Raw genomic sequence first — 18,580 nt, forward strand, 5'->3', positions numbered from 1 at the left:
TGTGTGGCCGGTCTTGAGGCGAGAGATCATGGTAGTGGCACTGCAATTAAACTTGGAATTGATGGTAGCTCCTGATTTTCTGCTGAGCACCAGTGGTGAGTCATGTCCTGAAGAATTGTTCTTTTTATGTTTTCTTTTTGGGTGGTTTTAAAAAAGATCGAAATCTGTGGTATCACTTGATGTTGTGACCATTTTTGCTACTTCATCTGCAGTCTCGTTTCCCTTTAATCCCACGAGATGGGATCCATTGGAAGATTATTTCGGAATCCTTATGTAGTTTGTTTATGTTTTTTGCTATGTCTCTAAGTATTTCTTGATGGCTAGTGTAGCAGTTCTTAATAGCTTGAAGGGCTGCTAAGGAATCTGTGAAAAATATAAACTCCTTCGGGTTTTGTTTGTCCAAATATTGCAGTGCTGTGTTAATGGCTATTAATTCTGCATGGTATGAGTTGCATCCAATACTGTTAGTTGTTTTTAGTTCTATATTATGAGAGCCATAGATCAGTATGCCACTCCCAGAATTGCCATTTGGATTTTTGGAGCCATCTGTGTAGATCTTTATTGAGTCAGGTCCATATTCCATTATTTTTGAAAGGGCTGATGATTTCAAGATTTCATGGTTTTCTAGGCTTTTTTTCTCATGTTTCCCTATTTCAGAGTTGATAACTATATTTTTCCTGTCTTGATTTGGAGGAAATGCTGGGTAGTTGGCTATTTTATTTGGACAATCCAAGGGAATTTTATTTTCTATGATTTTATGCAGTGTTGATTTTTTCTGTATTCTGTTTTTTGGTTTCCAGTTTTTAAAAAGTTCACTTGCTCTAAGATGTGCAAGCTTGGCTCTTTTTTCTACAAATTTGGTAAGATTTTCTTGCCACCTAATTTTTAAAGGAACAAGGTTGGATTCGAATTCTGCTATATTTCCAGGAGTTGTATTCCTTAGTCCACATATGATTTTAGTTGCATTTTTCTGAATTTTTATAAGCTTGTCTAAACTGGTTTGTGATTTTGCATCCAGATTGGTGAAGCATATTCCATTATGGGATGGATAATATAGGTATATGTGACTTTTAAGGGTTTTAGCATCGGCTCCACACTCTTTACCTGAGATACTTTTCATGATATTCAGCTCACAACAACCTAGAAACAGCAGAAGGTCACTTAAACAAAGCCACTGAAAATTTAGCTATGTACTGTGAAAACCAAAAAATCAAAATTAATCCTACTAAATCAGAAATCTGTGTTTTTACTATTAATAACCACCTCAGAAAGTGGAGACCAATGATTAAGCTAAACAGTCAACTAATTACATTTAATGAAAACCTCAAATGCCTTGGAGTTACTCTGAATCCATCACTAAGCTTCAATAAACATATCAACAATGTTGCCGTCAGAGCAAAAAGAAGAACCAAAAGTATAATGATACCTAAATCACAACTGGCCATCACAGTGGCAAGAATCCTACACATAGTACCGTGGTCAGCAGTCTGATGATAGGAAATCATGCCCATATTATTTTCCTAGCAGGAAGAACCAGACTGTACAGCAATTTCTAATTTTTACTACATTTTTGATAAAATTAAGAAATCCAGACATTTAATATTTTTCCAGAAATAATCAAGAGATTTTAGATTTAAAACCTAAATAAATAAATTTAATGTGCAAGTTTTCCCTAGGTTACGAAGTATATTATATTTGACAAAAGATACTTTTACAACCATATTTTACCTTAATGTAAGCAGACAATAAGTATTTATTAGATATACATATTCACTAGAATATAAATATTTTATTACTGGAAATATTTTGACCAGATCATTACAACAGCATAATCACAAGGTAAGCTTGAACAAAGAAGGTTAATTCTATGTAACCACCTACTAGGTGGGTTATAATAAAATAAGATTACAATTAAGGACCAAGTATTTAAGTGATTTGAAATAAAATAAAATTTTATTACATAATGAAATGAACAGCATTATCATTGTATTAAATTAAAAAAAAAACATTGTTAGAACAGGGGGGAATACACTGTTGCTCATCATTTATGAGGATAAGACCCATCCAAATCTTCACAAGACAGAGACAGTCATGATTTAAATTTGGGCAGTGTTAAAGGCAAACATTGGACCATAGGATATTCTGGTCAGTGTCTTCTCCATGGTGAGCAAAGCCAGAGTTTTCATGTTTATTGTTGTTAATATAAGATAGGTGTTCTTGTAGTCATTTTATTATTATTATTATCCTAAGACCCCCATGGAGTCACAGACTCATCTAGGAGGTCCCTTTTGACATACACACAGCTAATCATGCCATGTGTTAAACATATTCAAATTCTCTTCAGACATCATGCTCTCAAGCAGTGCATTCCAATCATTCATAACTCTCGATGCAAAAAATCTGTTTCTCACTCCCTTGCTCACACTCTCTTTTTACAGCTTCCAGGGATGACTTGCTGTTCTCCCCTAATCTCCCACCATTTTATTAAAAATCTCTTCAACATTAATCCTATAACAAACCCTTACCGACTTGTACATCTGTATCATATCACCCCTTTCTCTTATCCACTAGACTCAGCAAATTGCATTGTCTCAACCTTTAATCATATTCAACATTCCAGAAATCAGAAACTATTGTGGTCAATTGCCTCTGGATTCTCTCCAACATCTCTTCATCCTTTTGAAATCCAGGTGACCAAATCTGCACACAGTAGTCCATATATGGCCTAATCAGAGCCCTATACAATGGAACCAGAATCCCTTTACTTCTATAATTCAGTGTCCTCTGCATCATTTGCCAGAATTTGTTATGTTGTCCTCTAAATTTTAGATCCTTATCCACCATCACCCCAAGATCTCTTACTTCCTCCACCTTCAACAATATATTCCCACCAAGAGTAAATTCTACATCCCACCTTTGTTTTCCAAATTTTAAAATCTTACATTTCACAACATTCAACTGGAATTCTCACTCTCTTGCCCATTCACGCAGTCTATTCAAGTCTTCTTGTAAGGCCACATCTAATCTCCTCCTCATAGTTCATCCCAACTTTGCATCATCTACAAACAACTGAATATCCCAGTTCAAACCTTTCCCAATATCATTAATATACAGGTTAAACAGCAATGACCCCTAAAGAAGACTCCTGAGGTACATCACTAGTGATGTACCTTCTTCTTCTGGGATATTGTTCTCCCCCATACATAGCTTGTTGATACCTATTAGACAGCCAATCTCCAATCCAGTGCACTAGTCTAATATCCAACTCCATCTGCTATAGATTGATTATCAGCTTGTCATGCAGTAATCTATCAAAAGCCTTTGCAAAGTCTAAGTATGCCACTGTGTATCCATTTCTTGCATCCAATGCTGCTGTCATCGTATTGTAATAAGTAAGTAGATTACTAAAACATGACCTCCCTTTAGTAGATTTGTGCTGTTTATCAAAGATAATGCCATTGTTGTCAACCCAGTTGTTTCACCATTCTCACCAGTCTTTTCAACACTTTAACCACAACACCTGATATACAGATTATCCTATAATTTGATGCTTGAGTTTTGTCACCTCCTTTATGAAGTAATACAATCTTTCTTTCCTTCCTTCCTTCCACTCCTTTGGAACTTGACCCAGCTCATACTAATCAAATATGCCAAGGCAGATGTCAACTCCCTGATACATTCCTTCAAAATACGTAGTGATATATCATCAAGTCCAAGCTTTATTAACATCATTTTTAGCTTAATTCCCCATACCTCTTCCTCACTCATAGTCAGTCTCTTCTCCTTATCATTCACTGCTCTCAAACTCTCCATGATGTCACATTCATAAGGGTGAAAGACATTTATGAATTGCTTATTAAATATCTCAAATATATCCTCTGCAGCAGTTGTCCTTATACCATTTTCTCCAAGCAGTTTCTCCTACCATAATAATTCTTTTTTTTTTTTCTTTTTTTTTTTCTGGCTACATATTGAAAGAACTTCCTAGGATTCTTTTTGGCTTCATTAGCTAACTGCTGCTCATACTGCATTTTTGTTACCCTTATCAACTGAGTCACTCTCCTTGCCTGTTCTTTGTATACCTTGTGGAATTGATTATTACCACTCATGTTGCCTCCATAATGCTTTTTTCTCTGTATTGCATACTTAATCTCTTCATTCATCCATTTCACATCCACATTATTTAACTTTCTTAACTTTGGAATGCTTTTAGACATTACTTCTACTAGATAGTTCTTAAATAGCACCCAAGCAGCATTGATTTTTCTGCCCAATTCCATACTACAGCTGCAAGCTGTCTCCTGAGTTTCTCATAATCACCAGCCTTGTAGTTCCAAATATACCCTTTTCCCCCAGAAGTCCTCACATGGTGTCCTCACATGGGACCCAGGTAATCACTTCATGGTCACTCTCACCAACTGGAAGGAGATTTGACACATCATTTATAATATCATCCTCTGATGAGATGATCAAATTCAATGTCAATCCTTGTGTGCCCTCTTTCACATACTATCTGATGTAGTTGTCCCTCAAAAACTCAAGAAACTAATTTTCTTTACTTCCAGTTGCTATCTCGTCATCCCAATATATATATTGTTGTAATTAAAATCACCCATAATGATCACACTTTTCCCATTTGCTTGGCTAATTTACTTATACATTTCCTGGTCGCTACCTTCCACATTACTAGGTTTTTAGCAACATTCAAACATTCAATGAATAGATGTCCAGAAAGTAAGTTCCGTTTTTAAATATTTTCACTGCAGTGCTGCGATCGCAATGGTGTGCATGTGTGCTGAGTTTGTTGATTCATTAGCAAGGTGTTGGTACCATTTTCAGGCATTCTTGCAGTGCATATGCTTCTTGGTGTGTGTGTGTTTATAATGTCTAAGAAAATTGAATCATCCGCTGCGTGTGAAATTAGGTCAGTCATTTGTTTCTTGAATGCGAAGAACGTTAAATCAGCTGAAATTCATCGGCAAATTATTGAGGTTTATGGAGAACATGCGATGATTGATTCAATGGTACGAGGATGGATAAGACTTTTTAATGAAGGAAGGACAGGTGTGCACAATGATGAATGGAGTGGGTGACCGTCTTTAGTGACTGACGATTTGGTGCATTCATTTAAAGAGAATATTCGACAGAATAGGGAATTCACTATGACGTCATTCTTGCTGCAATTTCCAGAAATTTCACGTTCATGTCTTCATGAAATTGTGTCAGAGAAACTGAATTATTGGAAATTGTGTGCATGCTGGGTGCCGAAGTTGCTTACAGAACAACACAAAGTGAATCGGTTGGGCAGTGCGTTGGAATTCTTGACAGCTACCATGAGGATGGTGATGCTTTCCTCAGCAGACTTGTCACCAGTGACAAGACTTGGGTGTCACATGCAACCCCTGAAGCCAAACAATAGTCCATGGAGTGGAGGCACACCTCATCACCAGTCAAGACGAAATTGAAGACAATGGTTTCCACTCAGAAAATCATGTGCACTGTGTTTTGGGACAGACAAGGAATTTTGCTGGTGCACTGTGTTTTGGGACAGACAAGGAATTTTGCTGGTAGACTTCTTGGGTCAAGGCTCCACAATCAATGTGAGTATGTATTGCCAAACCCTTAAGAAACTGCGTTATGCGATCCAGAATAAATGATGGCATGCTTACCAGGGACGTTGTTTTGATTAATAATAACGCCTACCTACACACGGCTGGCATAACACAACTCTCCACCTTTGGCTGGGAACAATTCTATCATCACCAATATAGTCCTGACCTCGTGCCAAGCGACTTTCACCTGTTCAAACATCTGAAATCTTTCCTTGGTGGCTGGTGGTTTCAAGACGATGACGAGATCAAAGAAGCAGTCGATATGTGGTTTGCGTCACAGGTGGCAACCTTCTACGACGAAGGTATACAACTCTTGGTGCCCCGTTATGATAAGTGCCTGAACAATGGCGGAAATTATATAGAAAAGTAGTGAAAGATGTCTACTGTAATTTCCAATAAAGTTTTTTTTGTAAGTATAGTATATTTTTGTTTCTCTGACAGCCCATTGGAACTTACTTTCTGGACGTCCCTTGTATTTCATTCTATTCACCTCTGTTTCATACATACTGCGTACTACTACCACTATTTCCCCATTGCATCTCTACCCTGTATGAACATAATTCTTCTCTTTCTGTCTTCATTAGCACTCCATCTCCCATTTTACCCTTTCTGTCTTCCTGAAATAAATCACACCCTTCCATCTCTATTCTTCTCAGAAAGTCATCCTCATCCAACCATGTCTTACTTATTCTAACAATTTTTGAGTGTACGGACCCAAACAATGCAAGCATTTCATTTCCCTTGTTTCTGAAACTGCTCGTTCCTGGATCTTTAGCAAGTTCCATTTATACCACTTATTAGATGTGACTTCTCCATACCTTCCTGAAGCCATTTCTTTTTCTCCTTACTCATCCCAAAACCTTCTTCCAATCCGACTGTTTCCCTACATCCAAGGACACCCCCCCCCTTCCATTTTTGTCTACATATGTATTCTTATCCTCTTGGAGCATCAACCTTTCTCACACTGTTCCATTGTCCACCCTGAGTCTCCCCGTTTCCTTTTTTGTCTTCTACACTTGTTCTCTCATTCTCTACACTCATCCTACCCACTTCTTCCTTCATAAGCACAACTTCTATCTCTCCTTCCTTACTCTCTCACTCTTTCACATCACTTCTTACTTGCTCAGATTCATTCTCTGCACTCATTACTCTTCCTTCCAGCAGCAGTATCTCTAAGTTGCTCAGACTAAAACCATTCAAATGCAGTCCATCACTCTTATACAATTCAATTCTTCCTTCAAACTCATTCCACACATTAACAAACTGCACACATTTCTGTGAACATATCATTCATAATTCTTGCTCTCCACCTCATTTCATCACTGTCATAATTTACTCTCATATCCAATGCCACAATCACTCTGTTTGTTTTATCTTCCAAAAAACACAACTTGTGGATCTTGTTTACCACACCTCTAATAATCAAATTAGCATGCATTACCACTCACATCTTTCGTTACCTCTTTCCGAAATCACTTGTTTTCATCTTCTTCACTCTTCCATACATACTTACAATTCTCTTCATTTCACTCTGCATCTGCCTCATCTCTTGCCTTATCTTCACCAACCAACTCACCTCTTCCTATCAGACTATTATCTTTCATCCTTTTCAACATTTCATCCTTCTCAACCTCTTGCCTTATCTTCACCAACCAACTCAGCTTTCAAATCAGTCTATTATCTTTTATCCTTCTCAACTATTTCCTGATATCCATTCTTACAATCTCCTTGTTCCCAGTCAAGTCATTTGTCCCTACTACCACTACCAACTCCTTTGCTTGCTTACTCCTCATATCCATTGCCTCAATCACTCTATTCATTTTACTTCCCAGAAAACACACTTGTGCATCTTCTTGTTTACCACACCTCTAATAATTGAATAGTCATGCATTGCCACTCGCGTCTTTCGACATCACTTGTTTTCATCATTGACATCACCTCTTTCCATCATCACTTGTTTTCATCTTCTTCACTCTTCCATGCATATCTACAATTCTCTTCATTTCACTCTACATCTGCCTCATTTCTTGCCTTATCTTCACCATCCAAATCAGCTTTCAAATCTTGCATCCTTTTGTGTTTTTCTGCTATCATTCACTCTCACTATTTTATCACCAGTCACACACACTTCGTCACCATCAATCCCACTTGCCACCTTACCATTAATTGCACTCTGTTTTTCAATGTTATTAACATTGTTACCTACTTTATCATCAGTTGAACTCTTTTCCTTGCTATCACTTCTACACATTCTCTGAAAATTCGCACAGTCATCAACTGCCATGTCAGTTATGATATCATGTTCCCTACTCATATTTAAACTATTTAAACTCATATTTAAGCAAGCCTCAAAGTCTATCAGACTATTGCATTTTCTACATACCCACACTCATTCTTTTTCTCTTATTCAGCCTCTCTACATAAACATCTGTGACATCTTGCCATGGATACACTACATTCATGGTACTGTACCATTTTTGAAAAATCCACACCGTTTATTTTGTCTTCCATGCTGAGCTACGCAACGATTTGCCTTTCACTGCCATTTATATCAGTGTGCTAACAATATCAGCTAAGAAATTTATCCAAACATCACATTCTGCAGTCAGATATCTCTCAGTAACACTCAGTCTATATCTTAGACAATATTTGCAAACATTTAAACATTTAAATATAAAATTTACTTATTTTGCTGCAGCCCACACAACAGCCGATGTTTAACTTCTGTTTCAATTTCTTGTTCAGTGTAGAAGTTATATAGGATTAAAAGTAAGAACATAATTCCTTGTTTCAACTTCAATTCTGTAATGTCTGTTTTTATAATAAAGTGTCTGTTTGTCCAAAGTACAAATGGGGACACTCACACTTATGGGTAAACACCAGGGAAAGAGAAAAGGGTGGGAGCTGTTTATCTTTTGTGGATGGTAACCAAGAGGAGATTTTGTTTTTTTCCTTATCAACAAAATTTCCTCTTGGTTATTCTGTTCTCACCCCTCTCATCCTTTCCCCACCCTTTGTCAAATGAAAAATTCCATCTATTGAAAACCTGATATGATGGAGACTTACAAACTCCTTTCATGAATTAGTAAGTCTCCATCATATCACTTCACTTTCGTCTGTTTGCTAGTGTTTGCAGTCTACAAATTGTCGGTCTGTCTTCATAATCTGTATTCCACAATCCCAATATCATTTATAAACTGTCCTTTGCACTCTCTCCACTGTATCAGAATCACCACAGAAACCAGGAGACCAGACCTGTGCACAGTAGTCCCAGTGAGGTCTTATCAAGACCTTGTAAAGAGCCAAAATGACTTCCTTATCTTTACATGTCAAGATTAGTTTCGGCATTCCAATTATTCTCTGAGTTGTATATGCAGTCTTTGTTATATGGTCTATGAACTTCAACTTCTTATCTACTAAAATTCCAAGATCTCTATCCTGATCAGTTTCTACTCTCATAATATCAGGAGTGATGGTTGACAGTGAAGACTAAGTTTAGAGGTCATGTTGAAAGTGTTTCAGAAACTGCACTTCAACTTCACATGATCCTGTGATAAGGAGTATATCGACAGTGGGTTGTGCCAGTGTATAAAGCATTAGCCGTACTTTGTGCTATTATGTTCAGATTTAGTAACCCAGTTTTCATTGTGATATGGCAACATTGGAAAAGGACTACAGATGAAGGATCAAGACAATATCAGGACTTTGGAATGTTGGTAATGGAGAGAAGTTAAAGAAATGTGAATTGCATAGTTTGGTTAGTTTGGTGGATAGGTGATATGATAGAGAATTCTAAGTAAGTGAGAGGATTTTATTAGATTAATACAGAAAGTTATAAAAAACAGTAGAAGGTGAGAAGGGGAGAACAAGAGACTATTCCTGGAAGTTGTGTAACGGTATGGTTATGAAGGTTGTGAGGAGTAGATTTTTTACATGGAGAATTGTAGATGAGTAGAGCACATTATGAGAATGCATTGCGAATGCTTACAAGTGTTAAGAATTTTAAGGTTCAATATGAAAAATATGTGGTTAGTTGTCAATAAACCTCCCACAATGAGTCTACTGACTTGTGGAGATTGGTGTGATGATAAAAAATGACTTCAAGCCAAATTATATCAGATTGATTATAAAAATTGTTGTGGTATTGCTACGATATTCCACTTTGCAGTAAATTAAGACAGTAACACATTAATCCATTCTCAGAATTTTCAGGAAATGAAATATGATGCACATTCCATGTACTTCACTTGTCAAGTACAATGTACAGTAAAACCCTGTTTTTACATTCCGCAATTTACGTTTTCCTGCCATTTACGTCACTTTCTGTTGGTCCCGTCTTAAGGCCTATTCTTACGATATATTGTTTTCCCACCAATAACAACTTGATGTGGACGTTATTTCATGTGATTTGCGTTTTTTTCTCGGGTGGCAATACTGATTTTCGAATCGATTTCTGCGGAAATCTGCGCATTTCTGTTCTCAAATGGCATTGCTTTTGGCTGTAGTTTCATTTCCACCATCACAATGACTTGCACGCTTGCAGCAGTAATGTAGTGGTGAGCGATACTGTGATTTTTTAATCACAGTACAAATTGATATTGCAGAATTTCTGCTACGTAATTTAGCATGTGAAAGTTGCTTTCAAGTTGCGGGTGGATTATTCATGTTAGTAACGTGCAGACAAAAGATAAAAAATGTATTTCGGTAGAAGAAAAGATGACAATTCTGCAATGTGTAGATTGGCATGCCGGAACACGTGTGCATTTAGCAAAAGATCTTGGACTCTCCTTGTCCACTTTGGACACGATAGTAAAAAACAGGTCAAGCATTGAACTCAATGTGAAGCAATCTGGCACTATGTCAAAAAAACGAAAAGCAAAAATAATCGCCAATTAAAGATTTTTTAAATAGATAAATTTAAGTAATTGAAATTCATTTATTTTCAGTTATTAAATTTTGTAATCTAGTATGTAGACTCACTTACTAGCAGTAAGTCATCTTTTACCCTTTTTTAAATGTTTTTTTACATTTCCTGCTATTATACTTTTTTCCATCAGTTCCCCTGAAAAGTGTAAAAAAGGGGTTTTACTGTATGTACTTGACCTCAGCTCAGACGAACTGCACCTAGATTCAAACTTTTGTTTTAGCAAGACCAGCTCATAAATATAGGAGGAAAAGATTGATTTTTTTTTATTTTTTATATAAATGTAATAAAGTAAATATTTTGTGTGCTTATCATATTTAATTTTATTTTAATAAAGTTGATATATCCATATATCTGAAAACTTTAGTTTTTTTTTTTTAATTAACAAACTGCATTTCAAATTTTTAATTTATAATATAGTTCAAATAAAAACATGTATGTTTTATTATTAACAATTCGCATTAGTTTTTTTGCATGGATTTCTTAATTAAGGGATAGTAGCTGTTTTTTCTCTCTGTTTCTGCCAAATGATGGTGAATAATAATAATAGTAATAATATTCTGCCGAAATTATAAAAATACTTTAAAAGTTGTAGAGTGCTTTCAGAATTTTGCAAGTTTAACTGTGAGTTTAGGAAGATTATCCAGTTTAATACTATGTGTGTATTGCATACATATATTCTTACCATGATATACACTGCTTGGTAAAAAAAGTTCATGGACACCATAGTGTGAGGAACAAACAGTCGTGATGCCCACCTTAATAAGCTGTTGGACTTCCTTTTTTTTAAGAAAGTATGCCCCACAGCAATCCTGTGGGGCATACTTTCTACAAGCACACAATAGTGATCAATAGGAATTGTGGACTATTTTTCCTGTTGGCATGTAATGGGGGTTCTGGACTGTTGTCAGGTGGATATCCCTTGACCTCACCTGATACTCCAGTTCATCCCACAGATGTTCATTGGGGTTGAGATCGGGACTCTGTGGAGGCCATTCACGTCCACAAACTATGTGGACGTGAATGGCCACATGGTTTGGTGACATTCATGTTCACAAACCATGCAGTTACAGCAGCGGCCTTATGACATGATGCATTGTCTTGCTGAAAGAGACAATGGTCAGTTCCGTAGAAATGCCACAAAGTAGGAAGCATTGCATTGTCTAGAATGTTCAGATACCTCTTTAGTTTAGCATTCATGACACCACAAACAGAGATTTGAGGCCAAACAAGGAAAAACAATTCCATGACCATACCTTCACACCACTATCTCAGAATTTCATAGTTGGTTCAGGTAATATGGGGCTTGCATATTGCAGTTCCACCATGGAAACCCATGCTGCGAGCTTCGGTTCTAAATATTTTTATGCAGATTCATGTTTCAGTCAATGCCCAGAACTCTGCACTCAATGTGTCAGCATGAATGGTGGTTTTTATATATTATCCTTCATAGCACCCTACAGTCATGTTTGGAGAGTGTGCTGGGTCATCTGCTGCAGATGGCACATGCAGTTGACTCCCAGTGCTTCAATCTCAGTATGGTATCACTGATTGTTGACCCGAGATGGCCCACTTTGCCAAAAAGATAGACCTGCAACATGGCATCCTATCACAATGTCTCTTTTAAACTACATAGATTCCCTTCTTGCAGCAATCGATAGACTACATTATAGACTATAAACAATTAAAACTAGTACAAAAACCAAGTGACGCCACTAGCAGCCACCAAGGACACCAGTATGCAGGCACTGCATAGGAAACGTGCAAGACCCTTGGGGTCAAATCCATGCCTCACAGAACTTTGCATATCCACTTCACCAACATCCGTGGCCTCAACTCCAACCTTAATAGCATCCACTACCATCTACAGTCCACCAAACCCCACCTACTCTTTTTAACAGAAACTCAAATCTCACCTTCCCCAAGCACTATTCATCTCAACCTTCCTAACTATACACTATTTAACTCCTTTCGACCCAAGGGTGGCATATGTGCATATATCCACTCTGACATACCCTGCCACAGAGAGCAACTAACTTAGAATCGCTTGACTTCAACATTCTTTGGCTGAAGATATCCCTCCCCCACTCAGTCAAATTCATTTGCTATCTCTATCGCTCTCCTAATACCACCAATCACTCTGAGCTCTTTCATTTCCTCTCCTTAAAAGTTGATTTTCTCCAGTCCAACTCTCCTAACAGCAAAATCATCCTCCTGGGTGATTTCAACGTTCATAACACCACCTGGCTTTCTTCTTCCAGTTATTCCGATCCTGCAGGCAGAGATGCTGAAATATTTGCAGTCACTAATGACCTCACACAAATTGTTCAAAAACTGACCAGAATACCAGATAACCCAAACCACTCCCCAAATATGCAGTGAATGTAGTGAGCCCCCCCCCCCCCGTGCAATTCTGACCACAACTTAGTGCTCATCTCCTCCCCCATGCAATAATGCTTACACAGTCACTCCCACACGAGTAGTTTGGCATTATAACAGTACCAAATGGGACATTCTCCGAGACTACTATGCTTCATTCCCATGGTTAGACTATTGTTTCCGGTCTTCCAGTTCAAACATATGCACTGAATACATCACCAAAGTGATCCTCACTGGCATGAAAACATATATTCTAAATGTGCCAAGGCTGTACAAATGAAAAATCAGGCATACCACAACTGGCTCAAATCAAGAACCCCATCCTTATTCGATGCCTATACTGAAGCCCGAAACAAATGCAAGAAAATTATCAATACTTCCAAAACAGAATTTGAATGGGCCAAAAGCAGGAAGCTTGCAGCCTGTCCAAACGGCAGCCGTGCCTTTTGGTCTCTTGCCAAGGTAATTGGCCGTAACTTTTGCCCTACACTATTCCCATCTCTATTATACCCAGATGGCTCAATAGCAACATCACCCATAGAAAAAGCTAATCTCCTGGCATCACACTTTGCCTCCAATATACACATAACTGACAATGGCAAATGATCTCCAGTCATTCCAACTGCTCGACATACAATGCCCCCTGTATCCTTTTGCCAAAAAGACATTACAAACCTGTTGTCTAAATTAGACACAAAAAAGTCACCTGGTCCTGACAGCATTCCTCACAATTATCCTGAAGGTCTGTGCATTGGAATTGACTCCTGTCCTATGTCACCTGTACACACTCTCTTACTCCACTGGTATATATCCCAAAACCTGGAAACTGGCCTATATTCAACCCATTCCTAAAAAAGGGTGACAAATCACTGCCATCTAACTACTGCCCTATCTCACTCACTTCAGTCCTATCTAAAGTAATGGAGAAAATTATCAACTCTCAACTCCTAATCTACCTTGAAGGTACCTGGCTATTAAGCGACCACCAGTACAGATTCCGTCAAAGCCATTCAACAGGAGATCTACTCTCATACATCACCCATCACTGGACAAATGCCATGGAGAAATTTGGTGAATCCCAAGTAGTTGCACTTGATATCTCCAAAGCCGTTGACCGAGTCATCCATTTGGACTGCCTCAGGACTTCTGCAGATGGATTGCCAGCTTCCTGTCTGGACGCACATTATGTGTGATGGTAGACGGCTCCATATCCTCTCATCATCCAACTACTGCTGGGGTCCCACAAGGTTCAGTTCTCTCACCGATCCTCTTCCTTCTATATATCAATGACCTACTTCAGTTGACCTCTAACCCAATACACAGTTTTGCAGATGACAGCACATTACATTCCTCCCTTTCATTTGACAAACCCTACTCTACACAACTCACCTCAACCCACAGAACGTCAACAACCACTGCTCTTAATTCCGACCTCCAAGCCATCTGCCAATGGGGCTCAGATAACCCCGTCAACTTCAACGCTAGTAAAACTCAGTTCTGTCTTATTTCTTACAAAAAAGAACCATTTTCTCCCCAGCATTATTTTTGATAACACTCAAATTCCCAGACAAGATGAAATTTCTCTTCTCGGAATTACCTTGACATCAAGCCTTTCCTGGCATAAACACATCACAACCATTGCATCCTCAGCTTCCAAAAAACTAGGTTTTCTCTTTTGCTCAAGATGCTACTTCACCTCTAAATAACTGTTAACACTATACAAGTCACAAATCTGCCCAGCTCTCGAATACTGCTTTCACATCTGGAGTGAGACTCCAAAAAGCTCCCTCAAAATGCTTGACTCAATACAGAGGAGAGCAATTAGACTAATAAATGACCCATCCCTCACCAACTCACTCCCCCTACTTTCACACAGACGCTTGGTCTCTGCAATCTGTATATTCTATAAATATTTCCATGGGAAATGTTCATCTGAAACAGCATCAATAATTCCCCACCCTGTACTAAATCCTGTACTAAACACAGAACAAGTTTCTTTTCCTCCTCATTCATCCCTGCTACTGCAGTATTGTAGAACAGTCTTGCCCCAGACGTATTTCCCAAGGAATACAACATACAGGCATTTAAATCAAATGTAAACAAGTTTCTCCTTTTGCAATCCACCACCCATATACAGTACTAACGTGCTATAGGTTGACCAGCCAATCTCCTGTATATGGGCCCAACATAAAATAAAAATTAAAAAAAATTGCACCTGGACATAGTTGCACTGACTTGGGGGCACGGTATTCCTCCAATTTATACTGGTTATGACCACATTACTTATTACATGGCATGATGCACCTTGCCTGTGGGGGTGTCCATTGACTTCTTTCCAAGCTGTGTGTATATAAGCCAGTTTTGGAAACTCAACAAATATCTTCTGTCAGACTAATTTTCTTTGTTTTTGTCTTAAATGAAGGCAGAAGTAGCATACATTGCAAAAGACTATGAAAACATTTTGCTCATACTGGATATCCATTAGCATGGCATTAGTAAGGTGGGGGTGTCACAGACCCCAAAGATATAGAAAGAAATAACTGTGACATCCCACCTTACTAATGCCAGGTTAATGTAGGATGGAAATCAGAAAGAAATCATGTGTAAAAAAAAAAAAAAAGTGAAGAATTGTAATTATCAGTTTGTTTTAGACAGACTGCATAAACAAAACAAATAAAAAGACTCCTTTCACAGCCAGTGTTGAGAATTTCGCATCTCTGGTTGGGGAATCATGGAATTAGATAGTTTCGAACATTTGAAAGTCTGCTATATATGGTACCTGGTAATTGATATTCATATGTAACATAAATCATTCTTTTCAGTATTACTGGCCTGATGAGCTGCTAACCAGACTTCACTGAGATGGCTGCCAGATCACCTGATCTTACTCCACTCCATTTTTTCATATGGGATATGTGAAGGATAATACCATGTATACATCACTCCCAACAGATTTGGAACAGATGATGCAATGTATTAGTCATCCAGATGATTACAAGTAATACATGATAATAATACACTGATGCCTGAAACCTAAGGACAAACACTATTTCTGAAAATTACAACTGCAAATTCAGATGAATCATCTTGTGGCAATTTCTATAACTAGTTTCTAGTTGAAAGCAGGTACACATTCAAATTTTCAAATCACACACAAATGGTCATATGGTAGTACTCAACAGGATAATAGGTAAAAGGCTTTGCTAAGGAAATTTTGTTTAAAGGAAGCTCTTTTTTTAAAGCAATAAAGTTGCAAACTTGAATGTCTTATAATGTTCCAAAGGCATGATTTCATGTGGAGAAGAATTATTGGAAAGCTTGAAGAAGGTCACAGAATTACTGATATTGCCAGAATAATCAGAACCGCGTTCAGGCTTAGGCAGAGGGTCCTGTTCAAGAAGTATATTACACTCTCCATCAAAAGTCAGTGATTCTGTGAATGAGCAACACAGAATGTATAAGATTAATCTTAGAAAGGAATTTTACATAGGCACATGGAATGTCCGGGGTTTACAGATGAGTACTCTTGAGATTGTCTGTAAAAAGATGGATAGGTATAAAATTGACATCTTGGGAATTACAGAGACCAGATGGAGTGGAGAAGGTCACTTCAAAAGACAGGATGGTAAGCTAGTTATTTACTCAGGTGGTGACTCAAAACATCATGGGGTAGCTATGATACTCAAGACAGCTCAGGCAAGAAGCCTTCTTGGTTCTAACCCCATTAATGATATGGTACTCTCCATTAGACTTAAGGCTCAGCCTACCAATGTATCAATTGTAGTAGTTTATGCACCCCACACGGATAGGCCTGAAGAAGAGAGTGAAGAATTCTATGAAAACTTACAAACTGTTTTAGACTGCCTACCGAGGAGAGACATACTCTACATCTTAGGGAACTTAAATGCAAAAGTGGGAAAGAGTATGAGAGTCAGGCCGGAGTGTGGCATATTTGGTCTGGGTGAACGTAACACCCATGGTGAAAGACTGTTGTAATTTGCCCGTGCTAACAGATTAGTTATTACCAATACCTGCTTCCAGAAACATCCACAATGGACCTATACTTGGACATCTAACATTGATAGGTCAAGGCACCAAATTGATTACATCCTAGCTCTCCAGCAGTGGAAGATAAGCATCTCTGATGTGCATACTTGTCCTGGAGCAGATTGTGGTACAGACCATCAGCTGGTAAGAGCCAAAGTAAGACTAAGACTCCGAAAACTTCCAGGTCAGGCACATTCCACTAGATTGGATGTTACAGTAATTCCTAGTGGATTCACAGAAGAAACATCAACTCGGCTGGATGATTTTTTGGAGACCAATGAGGAAATCTCACCAGAAATGCTTTGGGAAGGAGTCAAGATAAGATGATAATACAGGATACAGCGAAGATGTATCTCGGCCCAGTAAGAAAACCATGAGACCCATGGATATCAGATTCAACATGGGAACTAATCAAAAGAAGGCGGTTGGAAAAACAAAGAGACACAGGGACCGAAGAATTCAAGAGATTACATAGAGAAATCAGAAGAGCCATCAAACAGGACAAGGAAAAGTTCTATACTAATAAATGTGAAGAAATAGAGTTCCAGATGAGAAGGCATAATTATAAAAGGATGTTTTATTTAGTTCGTGACTTAAAGCACAAGTTTAAGCCTAAATGGAATGTCATCAAAGACAGGAATGGATCATTACTAACAGAAGAGTTGGAAATCAAAAACAGATGGAAAGAATACTGTGAGGAACTGTACAGCAGAGTAGACAAAGAAACTGTGGAGTCCTCCCACCAAGAAAATTTTGATTTGGAACCTCCTCCACTTAGGCATGAAGTTGAAAGAGCAGTTAAGCAGCTCAACAACAATAAGGCCCCAGGTGCAGATGAAATCCCAGCAGAGTTAATTAAGGCCACAGGGGATGGAGGGATAAGAGTGTTTCATAGATTGATTACAAGGATATGGGAGACAGGATCATGGCCTAGAGACTGGAAGAAGTCAGTTTTCATACCACTACACAAGAAAAGTGATATGAAGGCATGCAAGAATTATAGAACTATTAGTTTGATATCTCATGCAAGCAAAATTTTATTAAAGATCATGCTAAATAGGATTGAGGCCAAAGTTGAGGCAGAGATGCCCGAGGAACAAGCAGGTTTTAGGAAAGGTAGGGGCACCAGAGATCAGATCCTTTGCCTTAGACAGATCATAGAAAAATATAAAGAATTCAGACTCCCTATGGTAATGTGTTTCTTAGACTACTCTAAAGCTTTTGACTGTGTTGAGCATGTGAAACTGTGGAAAGTAATGAAAAGAATGGGTTTTCCTCAACACACTATCAGGTTGATAGCCAACTTGTATAAGGCGCAAGAAGCCACAGTAAGAACAGGTGTTGGATTGACTGACTGGCTTCAAGTTGGAAAAGGAGTGAGACAAGGATGTTTACTTTCTCCTCTCTTGTTTAGTATATATGCAGAGGACATCATGCGTGAAGCATTGGATGAGCTCAGGACAGGAATTACGATAGGAGGTAGATTGATCAGTAATCTGAGGTATGCTGATGATACAGTACTCCTTTGTAATGACATGGAAGAACTAGGACTAATTCTTGACAAAGCTAACAAGATCAGTAATAACAGAGGACTTCAACTCAATTCTAACAAGACAAA

At 38.1% G+C, this 18,580-nt stretch overlaps 1 protein-coding gene across 1 annotated transcript in view; it reads left to right on the top strand.

The window, feature by feature from the left end:
- LOC150093896 (uncharacterized) overlaps positions 1-18,580 on the top strand; it is a 142,963-nt gene that overhangs the window by 43,300 nt on the left and 81,083 nt on the right. The window lies entirely within an intron of this gene.

This window comes from Typopeltis vanoorti, chromosome 23 (genome assembly GCF_054136105.1).
Source record: "Typopeltis vanoorti isolate ZY-2024b chromosome 23, IOZ_Tvanoo_1.0, whole genome shotgun sequence".
Lineage (NCBI taxonomy): Eukaryota > Metazoa > Arthropoda > Arachnida > Uropygi > Thelyphonidae > Typopeltis > Typopeltis vanoorti.